Below are 10842 nucleotides of genomic sequence, written 5' to 3' on the forward strand. Positions count from 1 at the left end.
TCTCTCTCTCTCTCGTCCAGCATTGGGAGCTTCTCAGGTTTGGGCACATTAAAGCACACTTGTGGTCCTCTGGTCATCAATGAGCTACAAGTCCCAGCATGCTTTGCCAGCCATGGTCAGACCTTGCTGGTACCCGTAGGCCCTTGGGAGCTGCAAGTTGCCCGACTTCTGCTCAAACACCCCCCTCCCCCACCCCATCCCGGAATTTCACGGTTCGCCAGCCTCTCACCCTCCACGGAACTCGCTGTATTCCTTTGGCATCGGAAGCCGTCCAGTTATTATTCAGCGCAATGTGCCAAGACATTGACAGAACGGAGCGGCTGTAATGCAGTCTGGGGCTGTGAGACTCAAAAGAAAGAGAAGCTGCTAATTCATTGAAAAATATTGTGCGGATTCGCCGGGTTCCCGAGGACGGCAGAAAATGATGAAAATGAGCTAACCCCTTCACTGCCAAACAAGACACTCCCCACCCCCCCTCCTCCCCCCATGTGCTTATCCTGTGCCGTACATTCATGAGACCATTAAAGGGGGGGGCGTAATTGGGAAGGGTTTATTAGTTGTTGATGGGTGCAGCCAGCAATAAAAAGAGCAATTATCACTTTGTGAAATGGAAGGTGAGAATGACGTATGGGAAGGCCAACCGCAACAAACGAGCGTCCTCTACGCAAAGTAACCTTAACGTAATAATGTAATATTCAAAACTGTTCAAATCTACAGCTTTCATTACAATAATCCCTGGTGATCCTGCCATGAAAGCCAGTATTCAGGCACTCCCTGTTATAGGGTGACAACGCTCTGTCCCTGTCTCCAAATTGTACTCCTTTGTTGCCACCTTGTCGCATGGGCTTCTGATGGAGACTAAAAGTGGCTCTTGTGGTTCACATTTCACTAGCACGGTCTGCTGTTGTCACCATCAGGAAACCAGCCCTGAAAAATAGTATTTATCCCCTATGCTCCTCAGCTCCATCTTGTGGCCATAAAGCAGTAGTACATTACAGGTATTTATTTCCTATGCTCCTCAGCTCCATCTAGTGGCCATAAAGCAGTAGTACATTACAAGTGTATTTATTTCCTATGCTCCTCAGCTCCATCTAGTGGCCATAAAGCAGTAGTACATTACAAGGATTTATTTCCCAGTGCTCCTCAGCTCTATCTAGTTGCCATAAAGCAGTAGATAAATTACAGGTATTTATTTCCTATGCTCCTCAGCTCCATCTAGTGACCATAATGCAATATTACATCACAGTACATTCGACCTGAAATGAAAATATTTTAAGATTGTTCGTTTTTCGCCATCATTTGCACAGAATGAACAGAGATTATTTATAAATAGACCCCTAAATATCATTATGTTTTGGCTACTTTATATTAAAGTGGAAAGTGTAATCAATAATTGTAGTATAAATCACCCTTTTGTTATCTATTTGTGTACAGCATCATTATACGTTTCATCCTATAGATCAAGTTTTTACCTGTTGATCCTGCAGGTGCTGATGTCATCGTGCACGCACACTACCCATAGATGAAGTGACCAGATCAAGCTGTCATGTGATCGTAGTAACATAATACTAACATTAATGCTGGGATTGCTTGCAACAAAAATTGCGTGCTGGAAGGGACTTTGCCATCCACTTTAATGGTTCTGGTGGTTGGGTTACATAGCTACATAGTAGATAAAGGTTAGAAAAAGTCACAGGTCCATCCAATCCAACCTATGTGGTCTGATACCATGAACATGTATCTAAAAATATTGTAGCCTCTGGACCTCTATTCAAGAAGGTGCTGTGAAATCCTACCAGGAGGTTACCACTGCCAGCAGCAGGCCCATCCCATGGCACCCAAGAATGCCACTAGTGGGCACTGGGGACGCACATTCTGTATCCTTTGTAGGAAACAATGGATTGTACCCCACAGCTAATGATATACAAATATATATATTATGTGTTCAAAAGGGTAGGTGGCTAATCTAAGCTCACAGCTCCAAAAAACAAAAAGGTGTCATAAGATGGGCCGAATGAATTAAATGGTGCTAAAGTCGCGTCTTAACATCAATTAACTAATTCAGTTCGGAGAATCGCGCGTGGAAAATAAGTGTCAGGAGCAGATGCCGGCTGTTATCGGGCTGCGAAATGCATTTGGCACTTGTGCTGAGAAAACACTCGAAGTGATTCATGCCGCATTTTCATCTGCTAAAGGCGAAGGATTGTTCTCTCCCGTACACCGTAACTCCTCGCGGCCATTTTCAGGAACCAAAGGGCCCGTCTTCGATTGCCATACGGGGCCCAAACACTACCAGGGCTTCCTTCAGTGATGCGATACGAAGAGTGCTTCCAATGCGTCCCGGAGCAGATTAGAGTTTACTGAAACGCTGACATATACCGTCATGGGGCTCCCCGTGGAAGTTTCAAACATTTTGGTCTTTATGGATTACCAGGGTTGCTAACTGTTTGAAGTCCATCCCCTCCCCCACAGCTATTCCTACTAGGGATACACCGATACCAGTTGTTTGGTAACGAGTACGAGTACCGATATATTTTTTCCCGGTACTCGCCGATACCGAATACCGATACCGGAAGTCCCATTAAAGTGACATTAAACCCTCAGATTTTTTAACATAAACCAATACTGTAATGTGTGCCTTACTGTAATCCATGGTTGTTTCCCTTCTCTTTGCTGCTCTTCCTTTTACATCTGTATCTGTTCTCATGCTTGGAGAGAACTTCCCTTTTCAGCAGACTGCCTTGTCTCAGGAATGGATACACGGTGTCTGTGTATTAGTTTCTATAGGCTTGTAACCTGAGCCAGCACTACAGGAAGAGGCCCTGAGCTGAAAAGGGAAGTTCTCCCCCAGCATGAGAAGACATGAGGATTTAAAAGAAAGAGCAGCAAAGAGAAGGGAAACTACCATGGATTACAGTAAGGCACACATTACAGTATTGGTTTATGTTAAAAAATCTGAGGGTTTAATGTCACTTTAAGTAACCGGGGAGCCATGTAATGACTCACCGCCTGGCTTCCTGATTAGCCTTTAATAACATATGTACATTATAAGGCTCTCAGACCCGAATGGTGCTCGGGAGCTCCCGAATGCAATTCGCAAATTCGGATCCCAAATGCCATTCGGGTCGGGGAGATTCAGCTTTAGTATTAATATCTGTATCTGGTTTTCTGTGGTACTCACAACGAATATTCGTAAACTCATCCGAAACTAACGAAAACTCGGATTTCGTCCGAAACCCCCGAACCGCATTGAATTTCGGATCCGAATACCAAATTCCAAAATCACAAAATATCCGAACCGAATTTGTCCGCAGCTTACACGTCTAATGGGCAGACGGAAGGCAGCGCTCACTACATAAAAGGAATATTTTCCAGTACGCTTTGATTGTATTATCAGAAACAACTCTACTACCGTGTTTCCCTGAAAATAAGACACTGTCTGATATTTGTTTTGGCTAAAAAAACACACTGGGTCTTATTTTCGGGGGAGGTCTTATTTTTTTTTTTTATGTACAACAATCCACACTTATTCATGTAGAAAAATATGGTGATCAGGGCAATCAGGGGTGCCGTACCTTTCCGAGAGCAATTTTCTAACCAATTGCTGGCCAGAATGAGCGAAGCTTTCACTATGGATTCCTCACAGGCAGAGTGCATTTGGTATGACTCCGCCTGTGACAGGAGCCGGAGCTATAGAGGAGGCATCGGCTTATGCGGCTCTGCTCCCTCCGCTGCCGCCTCGCTTCCTCTAGCACCGGCTTCGTTGGCACCGCTGATTCCCTCCTGCCTCTCCCGCGGCTCTTCAAGTTCCCCCCTTATGCCACCACCGGCCCCGGGAATGGTCACAACTAGGTCTTATTTTCGGGGTAGGTCTTATATTTTAGCAATTCCCAAAGATAGTACTAGGTCTTATTTTCAATGCTGATGGTATAACAGGAGAGGACGTGTTGGGACTTTACATAATGAACGTACTAATTATATCTTTCCACAATCCCAGCGCGACCGGTTCTCTTTAGGAGCAACAGCATCGGCGAGCGTGTCATGGCCCCCGACGAGGTAATTCCCCCCCCCACCCCCCCACCCCCCCGCACACGTACATGCGTATTGACAACTCCATCAATACAGGGACCCAGACACGCTGGGCTGCCGGCCCCGTGTTCCCTCCTTGTCAGCTGCAATCAATTCTTCTCTTAAAAATGTTTAAAAAAATAACGGCATCGCGGCATAATTAGCGGGTATTAATTAGCGTGCTGAACAGAATCCACTTTAAAGATTAGATGCTGGTGATTAACGATCTTGCAGAGAATGCCACACAGATTAATATTCATTAACTTTTTTTTTTTTCATCATAGTCTTCTTTAGAGAGGCGTAGATCGCGCTGTAACGCTTTCACTGCCGGAGAGAAAACAGACTTGGATGTCCTGTGCGCGCAGCAAAGTGCGTTGGCGGGATACAGAACCATTCTCCAATGTGCACCTTCCGTTCACATGAGTGAAAGATTTTGATGGTTAGGAGATTGCTGCAGCGTTCACATTTTTTTTCTCTCTCAGTGAATGAGCTCAAAGGTTTGTTTTGAAGATTCAGGAAGTTGCAGAAGGATCAATGAATCAATTTTTTCTTGTTTTGTAGAATCTTCTTCTTTTGTATTGTTGACAGGGAACGGGGAATGACCCCGCGCTCAGCTGCGCTTTACCATTACAGAGAGACCCAGATGTTTCACATTTCACCCCGAAACATTTCCTTCCTTTATCTCTGCGTAAGTGGAGGGTCACATCACAAACAACTTTAGGAGGGGCAAAATAACAGGAAGAAGTATGTCTGAGAGGTACACGGATTCACGCTGACATTCCAGCGGTCGGGAACGCCGGCAGTTACAAAGTCAAAGATTTCATCGAGAGGATATTTATTTTATATATATATTATATCGATAGTTTCCAAGGGAAATGTGAAGGTTTTCATTGATCCAGGTCATGGTAGAGCTCAGGGGTGTTTTTCACATTGTCAATTTAAAAGGATTAGATAACCAGCGTGCCAATTAACTATCGCATTGTAGACCCCAGATCACCCCAATTCCTGCACCTTCACCCCTCAGATCGCCCCAATTCCTGCACCTTCACCCCTCCCAATTCCTGCACCTTCACACCTCAGACCTGACCCAATTCCTGCAACTTCACACCTCAGATCACCCCAATTCCTGCCCCTTCCCCCCTCAGATCCCTCCCAATTCCTGCACCTTCACACCTCAGACCTGACCCAATTCCTGCAACTTCACACCTCAGATCACCCCAATTCCTGCCCCTTCCCCCCTCAGATCCCTCCCAATTCCTGCACCTTCACACCTCAGACCTGACCCAATTCCTGCAACTTCACACCTCAGATCACCCCAATTCCTGCCCCTTCCCCCCTCAGATCCCTCCCAATTCCTGCACCTTCACACCTCAGACCTGACCCAATTCCTGCAACTTCACACCTCAGATCACCCCAATTCCTGCCCCTTCCCCCCTCAGATCCCTCCCAATTCCTGCACCTTCACACCTCAGACCTGACCCAATTCCTGCAACTTCACACCTCAGATCACCCCAATTCCTGCCCCTTCCCCCCTCAGATCCCTCCCAATTCCTGCACCTTCACACCTCAGACCTGACCCAATTCCTGCAACTTCACACCTCAGATCACCCCAATTCCTGCCCCTTCCCCCCTCAGATCCCTCCCAATTCCTGCACCTTCACACCTCAGACCTGACCCAATTCCTGCAACTTCACACCTCAGATCACCCCAATTCCTGCCCCTTCCCCCCTCAGATCCCTCCCAATTCCTGCACCTTCACACCTCAGACCTGACCCAATTCCTGCAACTTCACACCTCAGATCACCCCAATTCCTGCCCCTTCCCCCCTCAGATCCCTCCCAATTCCTGCACCTTCACACCTCAGACCTGACCCAATTCCTGCAACTTCACACCTCAGATCACCCCAATTCCTGCCCCTTCCCCCCTCAGATCCCTCCCAATTCCTGCACCTTCACACCTCAGACCTGACCCAATTCCTGCAACTTCACACCTCAGATCACCCCAATTCCTGCCCCTTCCCCCCTCAGATCCCTCCCAATTCCTGCACCTTCACACCTCAGACCTGACCCAATTCCTGCAACTTCACACCTCAGATCACCCCAATTCCTGCCCCTTCCCCCCTCAGATCCCTCCCAATTCCTGCACCTTCACACCTCAGACCTGACCCAATTCCTGCAACTTCACACCTCAGATCACCCCAATTCCTGCCCCTTCACCCCTCAGATCGCCCCAATTCCTGCACCTTCACCCCTCAGATCACTCCCAATTCCTGCACCTTCACACCTCAGACCTGACCCAATTCCTGCAACTTCACACCTCAGATCACCCCAATTCCTTCACTTTCACACCTCAGATCAGACCCAATTCCTACACCTTCACCCCTCAGATCAGCCCCAATTCCTGCACCTCCACCCCTCAAATCACCCCCAATTCCTGCACCTTCACACCTCCGATCACCCCAATTCCTGCACCTTCACATCTCAGATCAGACCCAATTGCTGCACACAGACCCAATTCCTGCACCTTCACCCCTCAGATCACCCCAATTCCTGCACCTTCACCCCTAAGATCAGACTCAATTCCTGCACCTTCACACCTCAGATCACCCCAATTCCTGCACCTTCCCCCCTCAAATCACCCCAATTCCTGCACCTTTACCCCTCAGATCAGCCCCAATTCCTGCACCTCCACCCCTCAAATCACTCCCAATTCCTGCACCTTCACACCTCAGATCAGACTCAATTCCTGCACCTTCCCCCCTCAGATCACCCCAATTCCTGCACCTTCCCCCCTCAAATCACCCCAATTCCTGCACCTTTACCCCTCAGATCAGCCCCAATTCCTGCACCTCCACCCCTCAAATCACTCCCAATTCCTGCACCTTCACACCTCAGATCACCCCAAGCAAATTATAAGAAGATTGAATCTCAGCTTTAATGTGATTTCCAAAATTGTTGGTATTCATTTCCAATCTTCTGCTTCCATTGAAACAGTTCCTGGTGATTTCCTCATCGTGTTCCTGCATTGTCGCCCAGTCCCACGTGCACCTCAAGCGGCCCTTCCCACACTTATCAGGCAGACATGCTTCAACTTCAACCTGCGTCTGAATTGAAATGTTTTCTAAGAGTGAACTTAAAAAAAAGACTTTTACTAGAATGATTCTCTTGTATCTGGAGGGAGGTCCGGCCCTTCTGAGAGTTCACTTCGAAGTTTCATATTCTGTTAGAAGAACAATTTTGTAAGAGAGCTCCCCCCACTTTATGACATCCGAGGGATCCTCCTTGGAGATCTCAGCCTTCTGATGTCTTAGATCCTGTCCATGTCTGAAGATACATAGAGAACCCACTACACCAAGACTGATATATTCTGGTATCTGCATGGAGGGAATACCTGCAATGATAACATTCAGAACGTGAATTCCTTTTTATTTAAAACACCTTTATCGCAGAACAGAGAATTTAGGAATGTGAAGGAACACAACGGCTACACGTATGCACATAGCCGGGCAACAGAACAAACCTCATTATCTTTTCATGCAGTTCTCAGAAAATGTAATTATATCTGCATCAACGAACATCTATTTCGATCCCACAAATTATTCCCACACATTGTGTGTCTCTTCCTTATTTGGAAAAGATTTAAAGGCTCCGAATACGAGTTTTTTAGTATCAAGTACGAGTACTGATATTTTATTTTCCGGTGCTCGCCGATACCAGAAGTCCCATTAAGGAAGCCTGGCGGGGTGTAATGACTCGTCCCCCGGCTTCCTGATTACCCGGGAAGCCGCCTCCATGCTCCCTCGTCCCTCAGGGTCAATGTGGAGATGTAGGGGGTCAAAGCGGAGATGTAGGGGGTCAAAGCGGAGATGTAGGGGGTCAAAGGGGAGATGTAGGGGTCAAAGCGGAGATGTAGGGGGGTCAGGGTGGAGCTGTAGGTGGGTCAAGGTGGAGCTGTAGGTGGGTCAAGGTGGAGCTGTAGGTGGGTCAAAGCGGAGATGTAGGGGTCAAAGTGGAGATGTAGGGGGTCAAGGTGGAGCTGTAGGTGGTCAAAGTGGAGATGTAGGGGGTCAAGGTGGAGCTGTAGGTGGGTCAAAGCGGAGATGTAGGGGTCAAAGCGGAGATGTAGGGGGTCAAAGCGGAGATGTAGGGGGTCAAAGCAGAGATGTAGGAGGTCAAGGTGGAGATGTAGGGGGTCAAAGAGGAGAAATAGGGGGTGAAAGTGGAGACCTAGGGGGTCAAAGCGGAGATGTAGGGGGTCAAAGCGGAGATGTAGGGGGTCAAAGCAGAGATGTAGGAGGTCAAAGGAGATATGTAGGGGGTCAAAGCAGATATGTAGGGGTCAAAGAGGAGATGTAGGGGGTCAAAGAGGAGATGTAGAGGGTCAAAGAGGAGATGGTGGGGGGTCAATGTGAAGGGGGTCAAGGTGGAGATGTAGGGGTCAAAGCGGAGATGTAGGGGGTCAATGTGGAGATGAAGGGGGTCAAAGTGGAGATGTAGGAGGTCAAAGGGGAGATGTATGGGGTCGAGGTGGAGATGTAGGGGGTCAAGGTGGAGATGTAGGGGGTCAAAGTGGAGATGTAGGAGGTCAATGGGGAGATGTATGAGGTCAAGGTGGAGATGTAGGGGGTCAAAGTGGAGTTGTAGGGGGTCAAAGCGGTGATGTAGGGGGTCTGTCCTGACAAGGAGCTTTTTTCTTTCTCTAAATAGTTACTGAACTTTGTACAGGACATGCCCCGACCCTCAGATTGACAAGCTGTACATGCGTCTGAATTGTCCAAAGTATACTCCTGAAGGCTATTCAGCCATTAATCCCCTATGAGCTTGTGGTATCACTTTAATGAATTCAGGGATCTTTAAAATGCTTATTCTCAATAGACATCTCTGTACACTGCAGTTTACCAAACCCCTGTGTGTATACCTATGTGACTTGGTCAAATGCAGTATGTGGGTCTATGGCGCCCCCTGGTGTTAGAATGTCTAGACTGCAGCATGAAAAGGAATGCGATTATAGCTGCAGCAGTATAAAGGGCTCGTTCACACCACATCTGTTGACGGGCATTGATCTACACAGGGCCAGGCTCAACATAAGAACACATACAAAAGAATGTTTTCTATGTGTGCTGTTCACACCATAACGTTTTGTTGAGGGGTGTTACGTAAGACTGCAGCATGCAAAACCCAGCCTCCATTAGGCACTACAAGTCCCATGATGCTTAGAAGGGATCTTTTCAAACACAGGCAGGGCATGTGATGAGCCTGTTTCGTGAGTGCTTCACCCTGTCATGCAGGACCGGTTGGCGTGCGTTGCGTCAGCACGTCCTCTTGTAGTCCAATGCAGGAATGTGCACAAAGGGTGACAACCAGGGTTGCCACCTTTTCTTCAAGTGAAACCCGAACACTCTAGCGACACGCGGACATTTTTTTGGGGGAGAATGAGTTGTGGCTTATTCATATGTAAAAGGCACCACCCGTTAATATGTAAATATCACAGTTGAGACTCTTTCCAGTGGGGGGCCAGTAGTCCCTATCTTAATTTTGGTTGTCCCTGTCTGCCTGACATCTTGTGTCCGGGTTCCTGGTGCCGTGAAACCCGGACACAGTATTCAAAACCCGGACTGTCCGGGTGAATCCTGGACAGGTGGCAACCCTAGTGACAACGCTGCTGCATAACCAATGCATTTCAGGATTTAAAGGGCACCCGCCTTCATCAGGGCTCTTTGTGAATAAATGAATGGAAGATGAGATCTGTGGTCGGGTTGAGAGGTTAGAGAGAACATGTATCAATGTTCTTATGAGCCAATACTGTTTGCTTCATAGACCTGACGAGAACATTGAGGCACCGGGACAAAAATGGGAAGAACGGGTGTCACCGGGATAGGAGGGCACAGACAGCAAGTAATTACTCACGGAGGTTCTAATCTTTCCCCACGCTAAAGTTTTTCTTGGCTCTGCCCCCATTGAATTCCAATCACTTCCTGTCCCCACTGCCAGGGGCGTAACTACAGATCACGGGGCCTCATAGCAAAAAAGTGATGGGGGTCCCCCTTATGACCTCTCTCTGAGCTGTGACTAATGACACCAAGATCCCATAGACTTCTCTTGTGCATCTGACATCAACTTTCCTACAATGTAGACTTTACAGAGGATTAGGGTTGTCACCAATTGCAACCACTCCAACCCTTAATGATACAGTGCTGTGTTATCTTTACATGTTCTATGTTTAATTGGGGACCCCTTCCACTCCCAGGCCCCATAGCAGCCCGAGTTACTACACTACCCATCCAGTCACTTCATGTCACTGTGATACCCTATCACCATAACAGGAAGTGATGGGAAGTCTCTCCCATGAGAATACAGGCAGCAAAAGCACTAACCTCCAGGGTGCCCAACCTGCAGCCCTTCGGTGCTTGTCATGCAGCCTTTAGACCCCAGCAGACAGCAGCGGTAGTGTGAATTTTGTAATGCAGTGATCTCTAGTAGTCTCATGTAACACACTCCCAGCTCTCTGACTGTCTAACTCATCATCTGCAGCAAGTCTGCAGCTTCTGCTCATTCCCTCAAGCTAAACTCTGAATTGATCACATGATCATCCAGCATAAGTTTGTCCAATGTTGCCTAACATACTTCAGGTACTGGGGGCTAGAGGGGAGAACCCCAGCAGTGTGGAATTACACAAATAGCTGCACAGAGTTTGAGAGAGAAAGTGAGTTAGAAAGGGGGGAGAGAGAAAGGGGGGAGAGGGAGGGAGGGACGAGAGAGAGTGGAGGAAGAGAGA

The sequence above is a fragment of the Nanorana parkeri genome, unplaced genomic scaffold (assembly GCF_000935625.1).
Source record: "Nanorana parkeri isolate BGI_ZX_2015 unplaced genomic scaffold, ASM93562v1 scaffold188, whole genome shotgun sequence".
Taxonomy (NCBI): Eukaryota; Metazoa; Chordata; class Amphibia; order Anura; family Dicroglossidae; genus Nanorana; species Nanorana parkeri.